At 41.5% G+C, this 19,993-nt stretch overlaps 1 long non-coding RNA gene across 1 annotated transcript in view; it reads left to right on the forward strand.

Annotated features, from left to right (window-relative positions):
• Positions 1-3,825: 3,825 nt before the first annotated feature.
• Positions 3,826-19,993, forward strand: part of LOC140515578 (uncharacterized) — a 385,043-nt gene continuing 368,875 nt past the window's right edge. The window contains exon 1 of the long non-coding RNA XR_011971089.1: positions 3,826-4,585. This is a non-coding gene — a long non-coding RNA (uncharacterized lncRNA). The remainder of the gene's footprint in view (positions 4,586-19,993) is intronic.

The raw sequence follows: 19,993 nt of genomic DNA on the forward strand, positions 1-19,993 counted from the left end.
ATATTACTTCTTTATCTCTGGTATCTTTTAGCAAGTATTTTTCATTAGATCTCTTTGTACTTTTGCTTTATCTGAGATGTAGATTGTTATCTCTGCTTTGTTTTTTCTTACTTCAGCTGAAGCATAATATGTTCTGCTCTGACCTTTACCTTTACTTTGCATATATCTCTGCTTCAAATATGCTTCTTGTAAACGATCTAGTATGGGATTATGGCTTGTAATCCACTCTGCTATCTGTTTCTTTTCTACGGGGACTTCATCCCATTCACCTCTAGAGTAATGATGACTAACTGTATTGACCCTGTTTATACTTTTCTTTCACTCTCCTAGCACCCTGTTCCTCCTCACTAGTGTTTTGATTCTGTCTATCCCCTCCCTTCTATCAAGCACCCATGTTTTCTTATCCCCTCCTTTCTTATTTCCCTACATTGTGAGATAGAACTCTATGCCCAACTGAATGTGGATGTCATTTCCTCTCTAAGTCAAGGCTGTTGAGAGAATTCAAGCAATGCCCACCTCCTCCCTTCTTTCCTTCCCCTGCAATAGGTCTTTTGCATCTTTAAATGTGATATTAGCTACTCCATTCTTCCTCTCCCTCCTTACTTCTCTCAGTGCAGTCCAACTTCTCACCCTTCGCATTTTTTGTATACTGCGTTGACATCAATTTATAGCCACACGAGTAGAGATTCACTTCTTAAGAGTTGGAAATGTCGACTGGGGCCCAGCCAAGATGGCAGAATTAAAAGCAGGGCCTCATTTGAGCTTTCCCACAAAACCCTTCAAATACCTGTCATAAAGGGCTCTAATCAAATTCTAGAGAAGAAGAACACACAAAACGAAGGAGTGAAAGAAATTTCCAGCCCAAGACCACTTGGATGGTTGAGAGGAAAGGTCTGTTTCATCAGCCTAGGAGACAACAGCACTCCAGCATGAGCCAAGTTAGCGGAGAATGAGGGCTCCAGCAAATTCAGACCAAGACGCAGGGGACTGAATCACTACCAGCTGTACTGGTTTGTGCAGTGCTTACAGTGAGGAAGAAGTGGGTTCAGATCCTGATTCTAATACTAACAGATTTAGTGACTCTGAGCAGGTCTTTTAACCTCTCCCCACCATTTTGGTATGGTTCTGGGAAAATTAAACTCAGTGTTGAGAGGGTTTCCCTTAGGCTCTCCTGTTTCAGTTCCAGAGGGAACAAACTTGTTAGGACACGCACCATCCAAGCAATGGAATTCCTTAGATATACGCTAACGGGAATGTGTGCGACTCCAAAGAAAGAAACAGGCTAGAACACCAGCGATGATTATATGTGTTAGGCTTAGTGGGTCTCATTGTGTTGTAGTAAGGGAATTTACTCATGAGACCAGCCCTATAGTGGCAAAGGAACAGAGTGTTGCATCCTGCACTGCCCATGGGTCAGGCCAGGCATTGTGGGAGGAGAACAAAAAGGGCCACAAGCCAGGGATGACTGGTGGTTGTTTTTATTTGTTCCAAGTTTTCCCATGGGACAGCTGAAGCTTCTCTTGCTGCTTACATTAAAGGTAGTTTACCTTCTCTATCTCCCAGACCCTTGCAAACACTGTACATAAAGTTACTTGGGGAGTTCCTAACTCAGGAAGAGCTTTTCCACAGGGTGGATGGTGAATGTAGGAAGGACTGAGCCCTTGTGGAACTTCCCTGCAATAAGAATGAGCTCTTTTCTTATCCTTCCTAGGCCTCAAGGCAGCCTCCTGGACAATGGCTTGGCAGTAGTCTTCTAGGATCTCTGACTCTTTCCATCTCAGTGGTTCACTGGTTAGAGCACTGAGCTTGGAGTTAGGAAGACATGAGTTCAAATCCAGCCTTGGGCACCTATATGTTATGGCACATTGGGCAAGGGGAAGTCCAAGTGTTCCAAGTCAAGCACTCTTTCATCTTTCTGCCTCCTCAGTAAATTTCGCAACCCATCTTAAATCTGTCTGTGACCTTACTGAGTGGTCTGGGGTACTGAGAGGTGAAGTGACTTGACTGTGGTCATGGTGCTAGCATGGAAGTGAGGGAGGACTTGAACTCTGAGCCCTTCTGACTCTGCAGCAGAGATTCTGGGGCCTCAGGGAATCCCTCTTTTCCATGCACACACAATTCAAGCATCATCTCATCCATGAAGCCTTTCTTCATTCCAGCTTCTAGTGGCCTGGCTCCCAGACTGCCTTGCACCTTGCCTTTATTTTCTCTTCTTTCCCCATATACTTCTATGTGTGTTTTTGTCTCTTTACAACCTAAGCTTCTAGTGGTTAAGGACTGCACGTCTTCAGAACCTAGTCCTGTGCCTTTTTTGCAGGAAGTACTTAAGAAATGCTTCTTGATTGCTATATTAAGCCAACTCTCTCTTTTGTGCCCAACATATGAGAGGAGCTGAATCTATAACTAAGGACTGAATAAAATCCTGAGTTGTGGATCTAAGCTAGAGTAAATGATAATGAATATAATCACATATTTTATAGAGTGTCATTTGTAATTTTCATTGCTCATCATTTTATTATTTCAGTGATCGTATTTACTTCATGTTTTCCCTTATAGTTTAATTAGATACGTGTTTTGAGGTGTTGATCGCCTGTCAAATTCCCGTCAAACTACTTTACACTTATGCCATCTGTTTTTGTTGTTGTTCTGAGTACGGAGTTCTTGCATTGTTTAAATGGACGGTTGGGCAAGAGAGGGTGGCAGGAAGGGGATTACACACATGTGATGGGAGGGGGCCAGGAGGTGGTTGAAGGACACACGGTGGCCAGGAACCAAGAAGCCAGAGCAGGAGGATCAGACAATGGCGGGGCCAGGCACATGATGGCCTGGTGAGAATCTAGAAGAAGAAAAAGCAGGGATAGACACATCGAGTCTGGACATGGCCACACTCAGGAAAGGATAAGCTTTTATGCATGCTCAGAAGAAAGACAACCAGTACCCAAGGATGAATGCAGAGAAGACAGCCCTGCAGATGCCAGATACACAGATAAATTGACAGAGCAGCCAAAACTCTCCTCTCTCAGCACTGGCAGTCTCAAGTCAAGCACTTATCCTGAGGCTGCAGAGCTTGAAGGAATCACTCTGCACCTCCAAAGCTCCTTTCTTTCCCCTCCTCACCTCTCTATGAACGGCCCTTTAGAAACTTCACCTCACATAAAACTTTTTACTGCTGTTTCCTCTATCTGATATAACAGTATACCGCGTATCCCCCCCTCCCTCTCCTTCTCCCTGAGAGGCATGTTGTGTGACAAATGATATTTTTTGTTGTAGGAGGGAAAAGCAGTCAACTAGACTACACAGAGGAAAAGATAATTGAGGCAGAAGACACACTCTCTGACAACATTCCAGTTACTACACGCTTACTCTCTGTGGAAACACATCTACCCTCCCAACACTCAGAGGAAAAGATAATTGTGCCAGGAGACGCACTCTGAGAAGATTCCAGTTACCATGGGCTTACTCTCTGGGGAAGCACATCTGAACTCAGAATATTCAGTGGATGAGATGCTTATGGGTGGAGACACAAACTCTGAGAACATTCAACGTATAACAGGCTTGCTCTCTGGGGAAGCACATCTACTCTCTGAACATTCAGAGGAAAAGATACTTGTGGCAGGAGACAGTCTCTCTGAGAACATTCCAGTTACTACAGGCTTACTCTCTGGGGAAGCACATCTAACATCAGAATATTCAGTGGATGAGATGCTTATGGGTGGAGACACAAACTCTGAGAACATTCAACTTACTACAGGCTTGCTCTCTGGGGAAGCACATCTACTCTCTGAACATTCAGAGGAAAAGATACTTGTGGCAGGAGACAGGCTCTCTGAGAACATTCCAGTTACTACAGGCTTACTCTCTGGGGAAGCACATCTAACATCAGAATATTCAGTGGATGAGATGCTTATGGGTGGAGACACAAACTCTGAGAACATTCAACTTACTACAGGCTTACTCTCTGGGGAAGCACATCTACTCTCTGAACATTCAGAGGAAAAGATACTTGTGGCAGGAGACAGTCTCTCTGAGAACGTTCCAGTTACTACAGGCTTACTCTCTGGGGAAGCACATCTAACATCAGAATATTCATTGGATGAGATGCTTATGGGTGGAGACAAAAACTCTGAGAACATTTTACTTACTACAGGCTTGCTCTCTGGGGAAGCACATCTACTCTCTGAACATTCAGAGGAAAAGATACTTGTGGCAGGGGACAGTCTCTCTAGGAACATTCCAGTTACTACAGGCTTAGTCTTTGGGGAAGCACATCTAGCCTCCGAACACTCAGCAGACAAGACATTTGGGGCTGAAGACACAATCTGAGAACATTCTGCTTACTACAGGCTTGCTGTCTGGGGAACCACCTCTACTCTCTGAACATTCAGAGGAAAAGATACTTGTGGCAGAAGACGCTCTCGTTAACAACATTCCACTTACTATGGGTTTGCTTTCTGGGGAAACACATCTAGAAAAACATAATGAACATTTAATGAAATAGAGGCCTCTGAAGCATTCCTGATGAAAAGACCAGAGCTGAAGAGAAAATGTGACTTTCAAGTACAAGACTCAAAAGAAGCATTGAAAGGTAAATATGAAAGAGAAATCTTAAGTGGCTCAATAAGTTTAAGAAGTGTACATTACTTGAAAGCAAGATGAAATGCATATCTTCTAAGAATGCAATCATTATTCAAGTGGGTAGAAGGATCCTCTCTAGAAAGAGCGTTTGAGAGTGAGCCAATTAGGTAGGGATGATGCAAAACAAATAGGGGAGAAATATGGACACTCTGGGACAGGTTAGAAAGAAGAGAAAGCATGGGGAAGATGACCTCACATGAAATATGCATGCAAGGTAGAGGTTTTACATTGGGTTGGAAAATGCTGGCATGGGAGGGGATGTCACACAGACCATGCTTGCACCTCAGCCATCTAAATTCATTCAAGAAGGGAAAATACATATTGATTCAATTGGTCCTAAAGTTCTATCTTACCCAACAGGTAAGTAGGAGAAGGGGATAAGACAAAGAAATAGTAATAAAAAGGTGATCAGATAAAAGAAGGCAGTGTCCATATACAAAATACATATTAGAGGAAGGACAGGATAAAAAAAGAGAGTAGGAAAAACAGAAATAAATAGGATGCAGCGAAATGCAAAATCAGTAATCCTAGCAGTGTCAGAGGCATGAACTCATTCATAAAATGGAAGTAGGTAGCAAAATGGATTAGAAAGCCGTATAGAATTCTAGGAAACTTATTTATAAAAGGCCTCTGGAAAACACTGAATGGGAATAGAAAGGAGTGCAGACAGATGTTGCTTTATGTCAATTCATAGTACAAAAATTGAACTTTATGTAAGGAATTCGATAAGAAATCTACATTCCCAAGGTATCACCTATGTAAATTTTACCAGAGAGCAGTGAGACCTCTTTCTGCTCCTGCCCCTGGGCTTGGAACTCTGTCACCTCCTACCTGCCACCTCCCACAAAGGCTTTAAAAAGTCTTCCATGTGAAAGCAGCAGAGACCTGCAGAAAGCCACCAGCATGGCTGGATCAGGGCTTGGATTGAGAACTCCAGCGCTAAGAGAGGAGACCTTGGTTTCAGTTGGCCGACCCACCAGAGAGTTCGGTTGCTGATTTGGGGAATTTAGTGCATCCCCCTTGGGGTACCCTGTGTCGGGCCTTCACCTGCGTATTCCGTGTCCAGGCCCCATCTGTCTGCCTGCCTGTATATTCTTCCTCCTGCTCTTGCTTCTCCGCGCGCAGCCACTCCTCGTCCATATCCTGGAACAGTGTGCCAGCCCCTCCTCCTTGGGGCACAGGCCCCTCCTACCTCCCTCCTGTTGAATGGGAAAATTCACATTATCTAAAGGGTCTGCAGAATGGTTCAATTTCTTTTAATATTTACTTCATACTTTATTATCTCCAATGACATGTAACATTTTTATCATTGATTTTTCAAATTTTGAATTTCAAATTCTCTCCCTTGAGCCCTTCTCACCCCGCTCATTGAGAAGTCAAGTAATCTGATATAGCTTTTACATGTGTTGTCATGTAAAATACATATCTTTATTACTCTTCTTGTAAAAGGAAACATAGACTAAAAAAACACGTTGGAGAAAAATTGAGAAGGTTAAAAAGACGCATACTTTGATCTGTTTTCAGACACCATCACTTCTTTCTCTGGGAATGGATAGCATTTTTCATCCTAAGTCCTTCAGAGTGGTCTTGGATCACTGAAATGTTCAGAATAGCTAAGTTCTTCACGACCGATCATCTGACAGTATTGCTGTTACTGTGTACAAGGTTCTCCTCGTTCTCCTCATTTCACTTTGCATTAGTTCATGGAAGTCTTTCTAGGTTTTTTGAGAACACCCTGCTCATAATTTTTACTCTATGATAGTATTCCATTTCCATCATTTATCACAATTTTTCAGCCATTCCCGAATTCATGGCTATCCCCTCAATATCCAATCCATTCCTACCAGACAGTAGCTTCTATAGGTATATTGTACACATTAGTCTGTTACCTTTTTTATTTCCTTTTAAAATCCCCTTTGGATAAAATCCTAGCAGTGGTATTGGCAACTTGAAGGCTCTGCGTGACTTTGTAACCTTTGGTTATAATTCCAAATTTCTCTCAAAAACGGTTGGATCTGTTCACACTTCTACCAACAGAGTGTTAATGTCTCAATTTTCCCACTCCTCTAAATCATTTCTCATTTTTCTTTTCTGTCTAATTAGCCACATAAATAGGTCGGAGGAAGTAGCTCAGAACTTTTTAAACTTGCATTTCTGCAATCAGTAGTGATTTACAGAATTTTTTCACGTGACTGTAGATAGCTTTGTATACTTCATGTGAAAAGTGACAGTTCATAACTTTTGATCATTCATCTATTAGGGAATGGCTCTTCTGTTATTAATTTGACTCATTTCTCTACACATTTGGGACATGGGGACTTTTATCAGAGAACCTTGGCTTCCAGAATGTTTTCAGTTATGATTGCTGATTGTATTTCTTTCCATCTTATTTGCCCCTGTCTATTCCATTGTCTTCCTATTCACCATCTACCCACTCAAAAGTGTTTTGCTTCTGAATACCAGTTCCCCCAATCTGCCCTCCCATCTGTCACACAGCCTGCCTTCTCTTATGCCCATCCCCTCCTATTCTGATGTAGGGTAAGGTAGATATCTATACCCAAATGACTGTGTATGTTGTTTACTCTTTGATCCAATTCCAATTCATTGGTTATGGTACTCTTTTTATTACTTTTGTCTTTAATTTATGGAATAAAACAAGCATTTGCATGGCATAGTACAAGAAAAATGATGATTGCACATGAAACTGCACATTGCCTATGCACAACTTGTTATTGCTTTTAACCACACAACAAAATTATCCGATAAATTTCTGTTTTCTTTCTCCCCCACATGTGGTGACCATTACACCCAAATATATACATGTATACATATATATATATATACACATATGTGTATATGTATGAATATATATACACACATATATATACATATATGTGTGTATGTACATATATATGTATACACATACCTATATGCATATATATACATATGTATATATGTAAAATTGTTCTATGCATACTTCTGTTTATCAGTTCTTTCTTTGGATACACAAATCATCTTTCTTCATGTACCCCTTATAGTTATTTTCGGTATTTCTAATACTCAAAATGACTTATTCACTCAAAGTTTCTTAAAACCATATGGCTTTTAATGTATTCAACGTTCTCTTGGATTTTGTTGCTCTTTTCATACAAAAAGAATATTTATTTTCAGTTTTCAACATTCATTTCCACAAGATTTTGAATTCCAAATTTTCTCCCCATCTCTTACCTCCTCCCACCCCAAGACTCTGTTCATTCTGATTATCCCTTCCCCCAATCTTCCCTCCCTTCTATCACACTCCTCCACACCCTTATCCCTATCTTCTCTCTTTCCTTGTAAGGAAAAATAGATTTTTGTGCCCCATTACCTGTATTTTTTATCTCCCAACTGCATGGAAAAAAATTCTCAATATTCAGTCCTAAAACTTTGAGTTCCAACTTCTCTCCCTTCCTCCCTCCCCACTGATCCCCACTGAGAAAGCAAGCAATTCAATATAGGCCTTATATGTGTAGTTATGCAAAAGACTTCCCTAATAGTCATGTCGTGAAAGACTAACTCTATTTCCCTCCATCCTCTCCTGCCTCCCATTTATTCTGTTCTCTCTTTTGACTTTGTCCCTCCCCAAAAGTGTTTACTTCCAATTACTCCCTCCTACCATTTGCCCTCCCTTGTATCATCCCCCCACACCCCCTTATCTCCTTCCCTTCTCCTCTACTTTCCTGTAGTGTGAGGTAGATTTTCACAACAAAATAAGCGTGCTTGTTATTCCTTCCTTAAGCCAAATGTGACGGCAATAAGCTTCACTTTTTCCATCTCACTTACCTATTTTCTGCTCCATTGAAAAAACTTTCTCTCTCTCTCTCTCTCTCTCTCTCTCTCTCTCTCTCTCTCTCTCTCTATCTCTCTCTCACTATCTCTCTCTCTTCTTCATCTTCTTCTTCTTCTTTTTCTTCTTCTCTCTCTCTCTTTATACATATATACACACACACGCACAAATATATACATATATATACACATATAAATACATGTACATATATGCATATACATATATATACTTCCTGTTTCATACAAAGAAAAACTGGTTTTGTTCCACCTTCATCACTGTAAGCATCAACTATAAACTTAAACATAAACACTCAGCCAACATATAATAATTCTGTCACCTGTTATTTCATATTTCTATGGCTGGCTATAATAACATTTGATATAATTTGATTTCATTTATGGTCAATTATTAGATCGTATGTTGAGTAAAAAACCCCTTCCTATCCTTGTCTTTTTAAAAAAATAAAATGATCATCCCTTCCATTCATCAACCAGCTTTTTCTCAGAAGAAATCAAAGTATTTACGAATGGTGTCATATATACATACATATATATACGTAGAGAGAGAGATACATCCATATATATATATATATGTATGTATATATATATATGTAGACATATGTGTGTGTAATCCCACCAACTACCCAGATACTGAAAAAGTTTCAAGAGTTACAAATATTGTTTTTCCATGTAAAAATGTAAACAGTTCCACTTTAGAAAACTCCTTATGATTACTTTCCTGTTTACCTTTCCATGCTTCTCTTGATTCTTATTTTTGAAAGAGAAATTTTCTGTTCAGTTCTAGTCTTTTCATCAAGAATGCTTGAAAGTCCTCTATTTCGCTGAATAACCATTTTTTTCCCTGAGGTGTTGCATTCAATTTTGCTCCCTAGGAGATTCTTGGTTTTAATCCTAGTTCCTTTGACTTCTGGAATATCATATTCCAAACCATTCGATTCCTTAACGTAGAAGCTCCTAGATCTTGTATTATCCTAATAGTGTTACCACAGTAACCGAATTGTTTCTTTCTAGCTGCTTGTAATATTTTCTTCTTGGCCTGGGAACTCTGGAAATTGGCTACAATATTACTAGGCGTTTCCCTTTTTGGATCTCTTTCAGGAGGTGGTCTGTGCATTCTTTCAATATGTACTTTACCCTCTGGTTGTAGAATATCAAGGCAGTTTTCCTTGATAATTTCATAAAGGGTGATGTCTAGGCTAGTCTGTGATCATGGCTTTCAGGTAGTTCCATAATCTTTAAATTGTCTCTCCTGGATCTCTTTTCCAGGTCAGTTGTCTTTCTACTGAGATATATCACATTGTCTTCTATTTTTTCTTTCTTTTGGTTTTGTTTTGTAATTTCTTGGTTTCTCTTAAAGTCATTGGTTTCCAAATGCTCCATTCTAATTTTTAAAGAACTACGTTCTTCAGTGAGCCTTTGAACCTCCTTTCCCATCTGGCTACTTCTATTTTTAAAGCGTTCTTCTCCTCACTGGCTTTTTGGAACTCTTTTGACATTTGGGTTAGTCTATTTTTAAAGGTGTTATTTCCCTCAACATTCTTTGGCTCTCCTTTAGCAAGCTACTGACTCAGTTTTCATGATTTCCCTGCATTGCTCTCATTTCACTTCCCAGTTTTTCCTCTACCTCTCTTACTTGGGTGTCAAAATCCTTTTTCAATTCTTCCATGGCCTGAAACGATTACATATTTTTTGAGGTTTCATGCAGAAGCATTGATTTGTTGTCTTTCAATGTTGGTGTACATTGTTCTCGCTCATCTGAAAGGCTGGAAGAAAACACCTTTTCACCAACAAAGTAACCTTCGATTGTTTTGCTGTTGTTCCCTTTCGTGAGCATTTTCACATCCTGTTACTTCATTTTTGAGTCCTCTTTCAAGTGGAAGATATACTGTGGGGACCTGAAATTTCTCATTTACTCCAAGGTGGCACATTCAAATGAGAGGAGTTCATTCCTCTTCTGCACTGTGTTCTGCCCTGTGAGCAAGCACAAGTTTTTCTGCCGAAGATCTGAGAGTAGACTTCCTTCTCCAGAGGTGTCATCAGCTCCGCCACCCCAGCACTCTACCTCATCCCAGGACGGCCACTCAGGCTTGAGACACAGATGGGCTGCTCAATTTCCCCAAGGACTTTAGGCCCAGGGCTCTAAAAATGGATTCTGGGCCACAGTGTTTGCCACAGGCCTAGGTTCAGGCCTAGGCTGGACCCTGCTCCCTTCTCTCCCAAGTGAAAGAGTTTTCTCACTGAACTTTGAAGCATTTTTTGTCTATGTGGGAAGAGAAATCTGGGAACTGCAGCTGCTGCCTGTGATTCCATTCCCTGAACCCTGCTCCAATTCTATCCACGCTGTGCTGCATGGCCAAGGATAGGTTATGCTCTGCCCCGAGACTGGTGTGATAGACCTTTCCTTTCATCCTTTCAGGCTGTCTTGGGCTGGAAATGTCTTTCACTCTATAGTTTTGTGGATTCAGTTGTTCTAGAATTTGGTTTTAGTCATTTTACAGGTATTTTATGGGCTATGCAGGGAGAGCTGCAGCAGGTCCATCCTTCCACTGCACCATCTGGACTGCACTGCCTGTTTTACCTTTTAGCAAGAAGAGGTTTCCTTTCCTTCCTTCATTATCTCTCTTAATTGGGCAGCTAGGTGGTGCAGTGGATAGAGCACCAATGCAGGAGTCAGGAGGACCTGAGTTCAAATTTCACCTCAGTCACTTGGAACTCACCACCTGTGTGACCTAGGGAAAGTCATTTACCCCAATTGCCTCAGCCTGGATCATCTCCAGTCATCTTGAGGAATATCTGATCACTGGATTCATATGGCTATGGAGGAGAAGTGAGACTGGTGACCTACACAGTCCTCCCTCACTCAAAACAAAGTCAAGTGCAAGTCATGGCATTTTTTCTCTGATTTCCTGGTCTTTTTCAGCAATGAAGGATGAACACATACACACACACACACACACACACACACACATCTCTTTTAATTGGGATTATATTTGATTTTTCTTTTGGTAAAGTCAGGATTGCTACCCCTGCTTTTTTTTTTTTTTTTTTTTTTTACTTCAACTGTAACTTAGTAGATTCTGTTCAGGCTTTACTCTGTCTGTGTCACACTGCTTCTGGTCTTTGATCTACTCTGGTATCTGCTTCAGTTTTGTGGAGTCCATCCCATTCACAGTAATGATTGCTACCTATGTATTTCCCTCCTTCCTGTTAGTCCTCTTGTTTGTCCTTTCTCTCCTTTCACCCTTTCCCACATCACCAGTGTTTTGCTGCTGTTGCTACTTCCTGTTATGTTGCCCTCCATTATGTCAGTCACCAGAATCCTCACCCTCTTTACTTAATCTTCTCCCCTCCCGCTTCCCTGTCAGGTAAAAGAGATTTCTGTATTCAACTGATTCTGTATATTATTGCTCTTTGGGCCAACATTGATGAGAGTAAGGTTCAAGTGATGCACATTGTCCACCCTCCCATCATCTCCTCCACTGTCAAATGTCTTTCCTGCTACTTCATGCGCTATAATTTGCCCGTGTCTACCACTCCCTTCTTTCTGAACCTTTGCACTTCTTTTTCTCATCCCTTCATACTTCTTTGTCATTCCCTCATATTCACCTATTACCCCTAATGTCTGTCTGTGTTTATACTTTCTGGCTCTGCTGTTAAGGATGCAATTTTTAACAGTTATAAGTATCATTTTCCTCCGTAGGGATGTAAAGAACCTAAGCTTTATTGAATCTCTTCTGTTTTCTTTTCCCCTTTTTATCCATTTGTGGTCTTCATATTGGAGGTCAAATTTATGTTGTTGTTTGCTCTTATGAAGGCTTGAAATCCTTCTATTTCACTGAATTGCCATTTTTCCCTTTATTTGTTATGCTTGCTTTTGCCGGCTGAGTGATTCTTGGTTGTAGTCTTAGCTCTGTTGCTCTCTGGAATATCGTGTTCCATAAGCTCCAGTACTTTAATATTGCAGCTGCCAGGTCCTGTGTGCTCCTGATTGTGACTCCCCAGTCTTTGAAATCTTTCTTGCTGGTCGCTTTTAGTACATTTCCGTGATCTCATAATTCTGAAATTTGGCTATAATGTTCCCTGTGTTTTTTTTTGGGGGGGGGGGAATCTCTTTCCTGAGGTGACTGGTGGATTCTTTCAATGCCCGTTTTGCCCTGTGGTTCCAGGGCATCAGGGTAGTTTTACCTGATAATTTATTGAAAGATGCTGTCCAGGCAATGGAATTCTAATCAAGCTGCCCCCAGCCCCAGCAGTCTAACTTCATTTTTGACCCCACTGAAAAGCAGGTCCACTGTAAGTGCCTTACCCCCACCCATATCCTAACTTCATCATATACCTCTCACCGCTCACCAGAACAACAGGTGTGTCCCTGAACTCATAGTTCTCACAGAAACAGCAGATGTGTGCATGTGATGGGAACCCAGCCACTGCTTCTAGCTCGCCACTGTCCCCAGAACTATTCCCACAGAAACAGATGTGTCCATCTACTCAGTCTCAACCACATTGCCCATCTTGATAACACAGGACCACAATAGTTAGCAAATCAGAAAAGAGCACCAGAAGGAGGTAGAGCAGGACGCTTGACTACCAAGCCATAGAAGGGGCCCACCCTAAGATGGCACCTGCACAGTAACAGTAAACAACTGATCTAGAGTGAACTTAGAACATGGAGAGACTTTTCATCATATCATTATCATACATACCTACCCCCCCAAAATGGGGTTTTGTGTATGCATTATGAATAAGGGCATATGTAATTCCCCTGAGGTTGGGACACCTCCTCCATTACCTTATCCCTTAATAAACTCCTCCTTGCTTTTTAATATTAATTATATTGCCATATTCTATGTAAATTTTGATTGTGTAATCAGCATCATCTTCTGTATAAAATTATATGTCTTGCCTTTCCTGAAGTTGCTAATTCCTCTAAGGAACTTAGGCACTCCCCAGAGCGCGAAATCACAAAACAAAAATAAAACTTTCCAGCTCAATTGGAGTAGAGCTGAGTCTTTGAAATTCTTTAGAGATGTCCTGTGGCAAATAAATCTACCTGATCCTCATGAGTCACATTTGGCGTCCCTGGGTGATCACTTGTCTCTTTGAAAATTCCAGTGTCTCCAACCCTAAGGTAGGCCTATTTTTCTTTCTCCTAACTGGGAGGTCCTTCAAGCACCTAAGAAAGCTTGACTTGATCACTTGGGTCATGCTGCCCAAAGTTCTTGCGGCTGGCAAATTCCCTCTAAGCATAAGATGCTCTGTTTGGGAATTTCACAGGGAGTTCTCTCTGAACTCGTCTTTCTTCACCTCAAAGTGGGATGTCACTGGAGAAGTGAACTGTGGCTATTGTTGGAAATTCTGCAGGCCTACAGCACCAATTATTATTGTTAACCCTCATACAACCAAGTCCCCCTGTACCCTCAGACTCCCCACTCACCTGTCTCTTGCAGAATTGGAACAAATCTGACTTAGGAGATTTCAGAAGAAAACGCCTCATATTTTTGGTAATAAGCTTGACCCCAATAGGATGTGGGAGACCAAGAGAAATGGCCTAAGGCTTGGTCAATCAATTTCAACACCATTAATCAACTTCACCTTTATTGCAGCAGGGAAAGGAAATGGACCATGAAATGGTAAGTACATGCTTTTAGGGGTCTCTCCCCAAATCCAACTCTGAGAGCACAGTGCAGGATGTTCCAAACCAAATTCAATGCAAGCAGCCTTAAAGGTGAGGACTAAGTTGACCTCTTTTGCCGATCCTCTCCTCAGAAACCCCCAAATCCCACAACCTCCTGGCACAAGCCAGTCCTTAATTCCCTCCCACTCAAGGAGTGGGGCCCGCTTTCTCCCTCCTTCTCAATCCCTGACTCGACCACCCCCACCAATAGACTTCCTACTTTACAGGAAGCAGCAGCCCCATCAGGAGGGACAATTACAGTTCATGTCCCCTTCTCAATATCTGACCTCCCCAAATTAAGGAAAACTTGGCTCTTATTCTAAAGACGCCACTAAATTCCCCTAGGGCTTCAGGGAGGTGGCTTTGCAATTTGACCTCACTTGGGGAGATGTTCATATTATTATCTCCACCGGTTGCACAATTGAGGAGAAAAAGAGAATCTGGGATTTAGCTCAAATGTTTAGGGGTGAATTGACTGTGTCTTCCCACTCAAGGTATCCCCCAGGAGCCACCGAGGTTACAGTTGCAGACCCCAGGTGGGATTGCTAAGAGGACAGCAGAGATAGGACAAAAGAGGGCCCATAGGCTGACTTGCCTCATTGGAGGTATGGTGGAAGGCTTTAAAAAACAGGTCCATCATGACAAGGTCAAGGAAATCACCCAGGGGCCAAAGAAGAGCCCTACCCTCTTTCAAGGCAGGCAGATGGAGGCTCTCAGAAAATTTGTCAATCTACACCCCATTTCACCTGAAGTGATTGCAATCCTTGATACCCCAGATATCCAGAGAAAATTGCAAATGTCAGCTTTGGGTCCCCAGACACTGCAAACCCAACTTTTAGAAATATCTTTCAGGTTATTCAACAATAGGGACTGAGCTGCAGTAGAGAAAGGGACCATAGTACCAGGGCAAAGGATAGACAACAGGCTCAAATCCTGGCTGCCACCATATCTGAGTCTCAGAAGGACCTGCCTCTAAAACTCTGGGACAAGCTTCATTTTTCCTATGTCACAAGCAGGGCCATTGGTCTCCTAACTGACCCATGCCTAAACAAAAACTTCCAGGTCCATGCCCTGTCTGCTAACAGGAAGGACACTGGAGTTGGAACAACCCTGAAAAAAAGAAGGCAAAAGCTAGATGACCATTTGTCTGGTATGTTGCTCTGTGAATTCCCTTCACATATAGATTGGACGCGATGGCAGCTTTGGTCTCTTGTAATGATCAAGTTTGAGACAAATTGTGGGAACCAAGGCTGACAAGGATGTCTGAGGACAACATAAGGTTGTATTGTTTTATTTAACTAATTTATTGGTTTCCAGTTTTCAGCAATCACTTCCACAAGTCTTAAATTTTCTGCCTCCCTCCTCCTTCCCTTTCTCTGCTCTCCCTCCTCGAGATATCTTGCAATCTTATATGGGTTCTTCACATACATTCTTATTAAACACATTTTCACACTAGTCATGTTGCATAGAAGAACAAGAACGAATGGGAGGAAAAAATGAGTAAAAACAAAATAAGACGTTACACAAGAGAAAATAGTCTGCTTCGTTCTGCGTTCTGATTGCACAGTTCTTTCTTAGGATGTGGATGGTATTTTGCCACAAGAGATCTTTGGGGATGTTTTAGGTCCATCCATTCCTGGGAAGGGCTTAGTCTCTCAGAAGCATCCCCCACAAACTGTGGCTGTTACTGTGTATAATGTTCTTCTGGTTCTGCTCATTTCACTCAGCATCAGTTCATATAAGTCTTTGCAGGTTTTTCTGGAGGTGTCCTGTTCGCAGTTCTGATAGCACAATAGCGTTCCATTATGATCAGATACCACAACTTGTTGAGCCATTCCCCAATCTATGGACATCCCCTCAATGGACAATTCTTGGTCACCACAAAAAGGGCTGTTATAAATAATTTTGTACATGTGGGACCTTTTCCCATTTTCAAGATCTCTTTGGGATACAGCCCTAGAAGGAATATTGCTGGTTCAAAGGATATATACTTTTTGGAGTCCTTTGGTCATAGTTCCAGGTTGCTCTCAAGAAAGACTGGATCAGCTCACAGTTCCACCAACAATAAATTAGCGGTCCAACTCTCCCACATCTTCTCCAACATTGGTCATCTTCCTGTTTTGTCATATTAGTCAATCTGATAGCTGTGATGTGATACCTCAAAGTTGTTTAAATTTGCATCTCTCTAATCAATAGGGACTGATAGATAGCATCTTTCATATGACTACAGATAGCTTTAATTTTTTCCTCTGAAAACTGCCTGTTCATATCCTTTAATCATCTGTCAAGTGGCAAATGACGACTCAGTTCTCTACATATTTTAGAAATAAGGCCATTATCACAGGTACAAGGTGTAAAAATTCTTTACTAGTTGTCTGCTTCCCTCCTAAACTTAGTTGCACTGAGAGTGTTTGAAAAAAAAATTCAATGTAATGTAATTAAAAGTATTCATTTTGAACTTCATAAAGTTATCTATTTGTTGTTTGGTCATAAAATATTCCATTCTCCATATGTCTGGGACATACATTAGCCCTTGCCCCACTAATGTGTTTATACTATCACCCTTTGTACCTAGATCGTGGACCCATTTGGACTGTATTCTTGTGTAAGGTGTCAGGCATTGGTCTATGCCCAGTTTCTCTCACACCATTTTACAGTTTTCCCAGCAGTTTTTGTCAAACGGTGAGTTCTTATCTCAGAAGCTGGGGTTTTTGGGTTTATCAAAAGGAATAATTCTATATTCATTGTCTACTCTGTCTTGAGTACATAACCTATTCCACTGATCTACCCCACTAGCTCTTAGCGAATACCAAGTGGTTTTGCTGATTGCTGCCTTAGAATACAATTTGTGATCTGGTATGACTAGGCCACCTATCCTAGCATCAACATAAGCTATTGTCTTGGGCGGCAGCAGACCTTAAACCTGGACACATCTGATTAATCCACAAACCTTAGTACCAGTTATAACCCCAAGAGGAGTCCAGCGACCTGCCACCTCTAATCTTTCCCTCCAGGTGCTTCACTGCCTTAGTTAGGCTGGCTCTCCTGGCCCAAAGGGAGGAGTTGGTGGGGATGGTTGACTTGCCTCTTCTTCACAGGAAGTGCTTCGCCCAGGTATGACGACACTGGGTGCTGAGCCTGAAGCATGATAAGTGTTCTGGGAGAGACAAATGTATTTCGGAGTCTCTTGGGTTCCAGGTGCTAAGCTCTTTCCATCATGGTCATGGTAGGTGAGATGGTGGGGATAGTGTGACTTACCTGGTACTAGCTGCCTCCTGGCTCTCCCTCAGTGACACTGGCTGCTTCAGGGAAGAATACATGAGGGTTGGAGAATGTAAAACATCCTAATTTCCAAAAACGGAAAGGGAAAGAAACCTGCAAACTATGCATCAATGAACTTCATGCCCGATTTCTGGGAGCTATTCTAGAATGTGATTGTAGGTAAACTCTGGTGTTCAGTGGCCAAAACATAGCACCAAAGCAGCTTTGCTGCTGACCCATACGCATTGGGTGTGAGTTGGGGGAAAACACTGACTTTAATTGCTCAGAATACTTATTATGGTTTAAATTCATTGCCACTTACTCCAGGATCTTGTAGGTGAGTCAGGCTGTCTAAACATTAATTTAGATAATCAACTGTAAAAACGTTAAGATGAAGGTAATGTTACCTGGGGACACTCTCCCTATATTTTTTTCTGGGAGGGGGGATATAGTAGTTGTGTCTCAAGAACGATCAGTCTTCCCGGAACCTGGAGAGGTTCTAGTCACCCCACCCTTGGCTTTGGTGACTTAGATGGCTATGTGGTGAGGGCGGCCAGCTCCCCATTGTGGTTCAGTGAAGCAGTGACGAAGAAAGAAAGTCAGACAAGGAGTGTAAAGAACAGCTCCCATTTATTAATCTGAGGGTAGGGGTTTATATAGACTTTTCACAGGCAAGCAAGCAAGAAAGGTTATTCCCATGAGAAGATTTTTAATTTACTTTTGGCAGTGTAAATCTAGTCACCGTTTCTCACAATAGTTATCTTCAAGAATATCTGTTTCTTCACTCAAGGTCCTTGTACTCTTCACATTCTCTGGGTTCCCATGGATACAACAAAGCAAGAGGTCATGGAGAGCCATAACAAATGTTTATGAGAACAGGTTGCAAAACAGGCTACAGAGAAACTGTGCCCTGGATTTTACCTGCACTCCGTCTTGGCCCTCAACCTCTATGGGGAAATATAGACAAGAGAGGAATAAAGAGTGTCAGTACCACTCCCAGAAGAACCCTGTGTGGTGAGTCCAGTGGAGAAGCGTGCCAAGTGTCAGGCCTAGTGAGAGCAGTGTAGCACCATCACCACAAGCATCATTGGAGTTCATAGTTTTCCCTATGTGGGCCCTTCTTGTGTGATTAGCAGGGGTTCTCATTCCCCACTCCTATCCCCACCAATGGGGATCTATGTATGGGAGAGTGTGCGCTGTGCATATTATGGGGGAATGGTCTATTGCAGATTTTACTCTGCTATTTCAGTAAATGCCTTTGGTTTGAACAATTTCTGTCCTTTGATTGACTAGAGAAAAACGGGGGCTCCTGAGCTCTCATTTTGTGTCTGTGAACACACTGAGCATCTTGAAGGTAGGGCAGGTATTCCAGGGATCCTAAATGGAAGAAGAGATGTCACAGATCCCCCATGCTGTTAAATAGATGTACAGTGAACATCTAGGAAGGAGAATGGTGAAGAGAAAAATCAGTATAACTTCATGGAAAACAGGGCAAGCCAGAGTAATTTCATTTCCATTTTTTGACAGAATTGCTAAAATGGTTTTACCCAGATATCTACAAAATATTTGACTAATGATTATGGCTCTTTTATTAGAATGGTTTGGAGATGTGGCCCAGGTGATAGTGAAATTAGACATACAATTGGCTGAGGCATTGCAGTATAAGGATTCCAGGTCAACTGGAGCGGTGGTCTGTAGTGGAAAGCCTGAAGGGCTTGTCATCGACCAATTTCTGCTTCTCGTCAAGCACATTGTGAGGCAGAAGGATGATACAACAAAAACCACCAAATGGAACCGTTTCAGACAGAGTTCAAAGAAGAAAGAGGTAATAGGCCATTCATGATCTAGACAAGGACTTTTCTTTCCCTCTCCAGCTGCTAGTGCCTTTTCCCTGAATTTTTTTCATTTTAAATTTCTATATAATTTGCATATACAAAATTAAAATGTTTTGTACATACAAAGACACACAGATTGCCACAATTTCACAAACACAATATATATGTGTATATATATGCACACACATAATATAAATACATATGTATGTATATACACATGTACATATGTATATATGCGTATATATATGTGTATATATATATATATATTCCATGATAGAATGTATTTTCCACACAGGATGAGATTGGTTGTTTATTTTTGTTATTTTTTTGGTATCCCTAGGGTCGAGCACAATGTCTGGTAAATACTAGGTACTCGATAAATACCTGTTGCTTAGTTGCTTCATCTTTCAGGGCAGGAAGTCTTTTCATTCTTGATCAAATAATATCACAGACATGACTGTCTCCCTTTCCTTATGTTCCTCCTCGGCGGGGAAAATGTTATAACTGACATATAAATTGGCCGTGATATTAGGTGGCATTTCTCATATGTTGGTGGTAGAGTGACACCTAATAATCTTGAGGTCACAGATCTCCTACCCAACAGAATCTCCCATTTTCTCCACTGTCCCTCTCAAGCCGCTCTCTCCTCTCATTCATAGTCCCAAATATATTGCTCTGGTTCCCAAGGTCCCTGCTCTGTCACATTCACCTGTCTCTATTGCTCTATGTTCCCTTGGAAACA

This window comes from Notamacropus eugenii, chromosome X (genome assembly GCF_028372415.1).
Source record: "Notamacropus eugenii isolate mMacEug1 chromosome X, mMacEug1.pri_v2, whole genome shotgun sequence".
In the NCBI taxonomy this organism is placed as follows: domain Eukaryota; kingdom Metazoa; phylum Chordata; class Mammalia; order Diprotodontia; family Macropodidae; genus Notamacropus; species Notamacropus eugenii.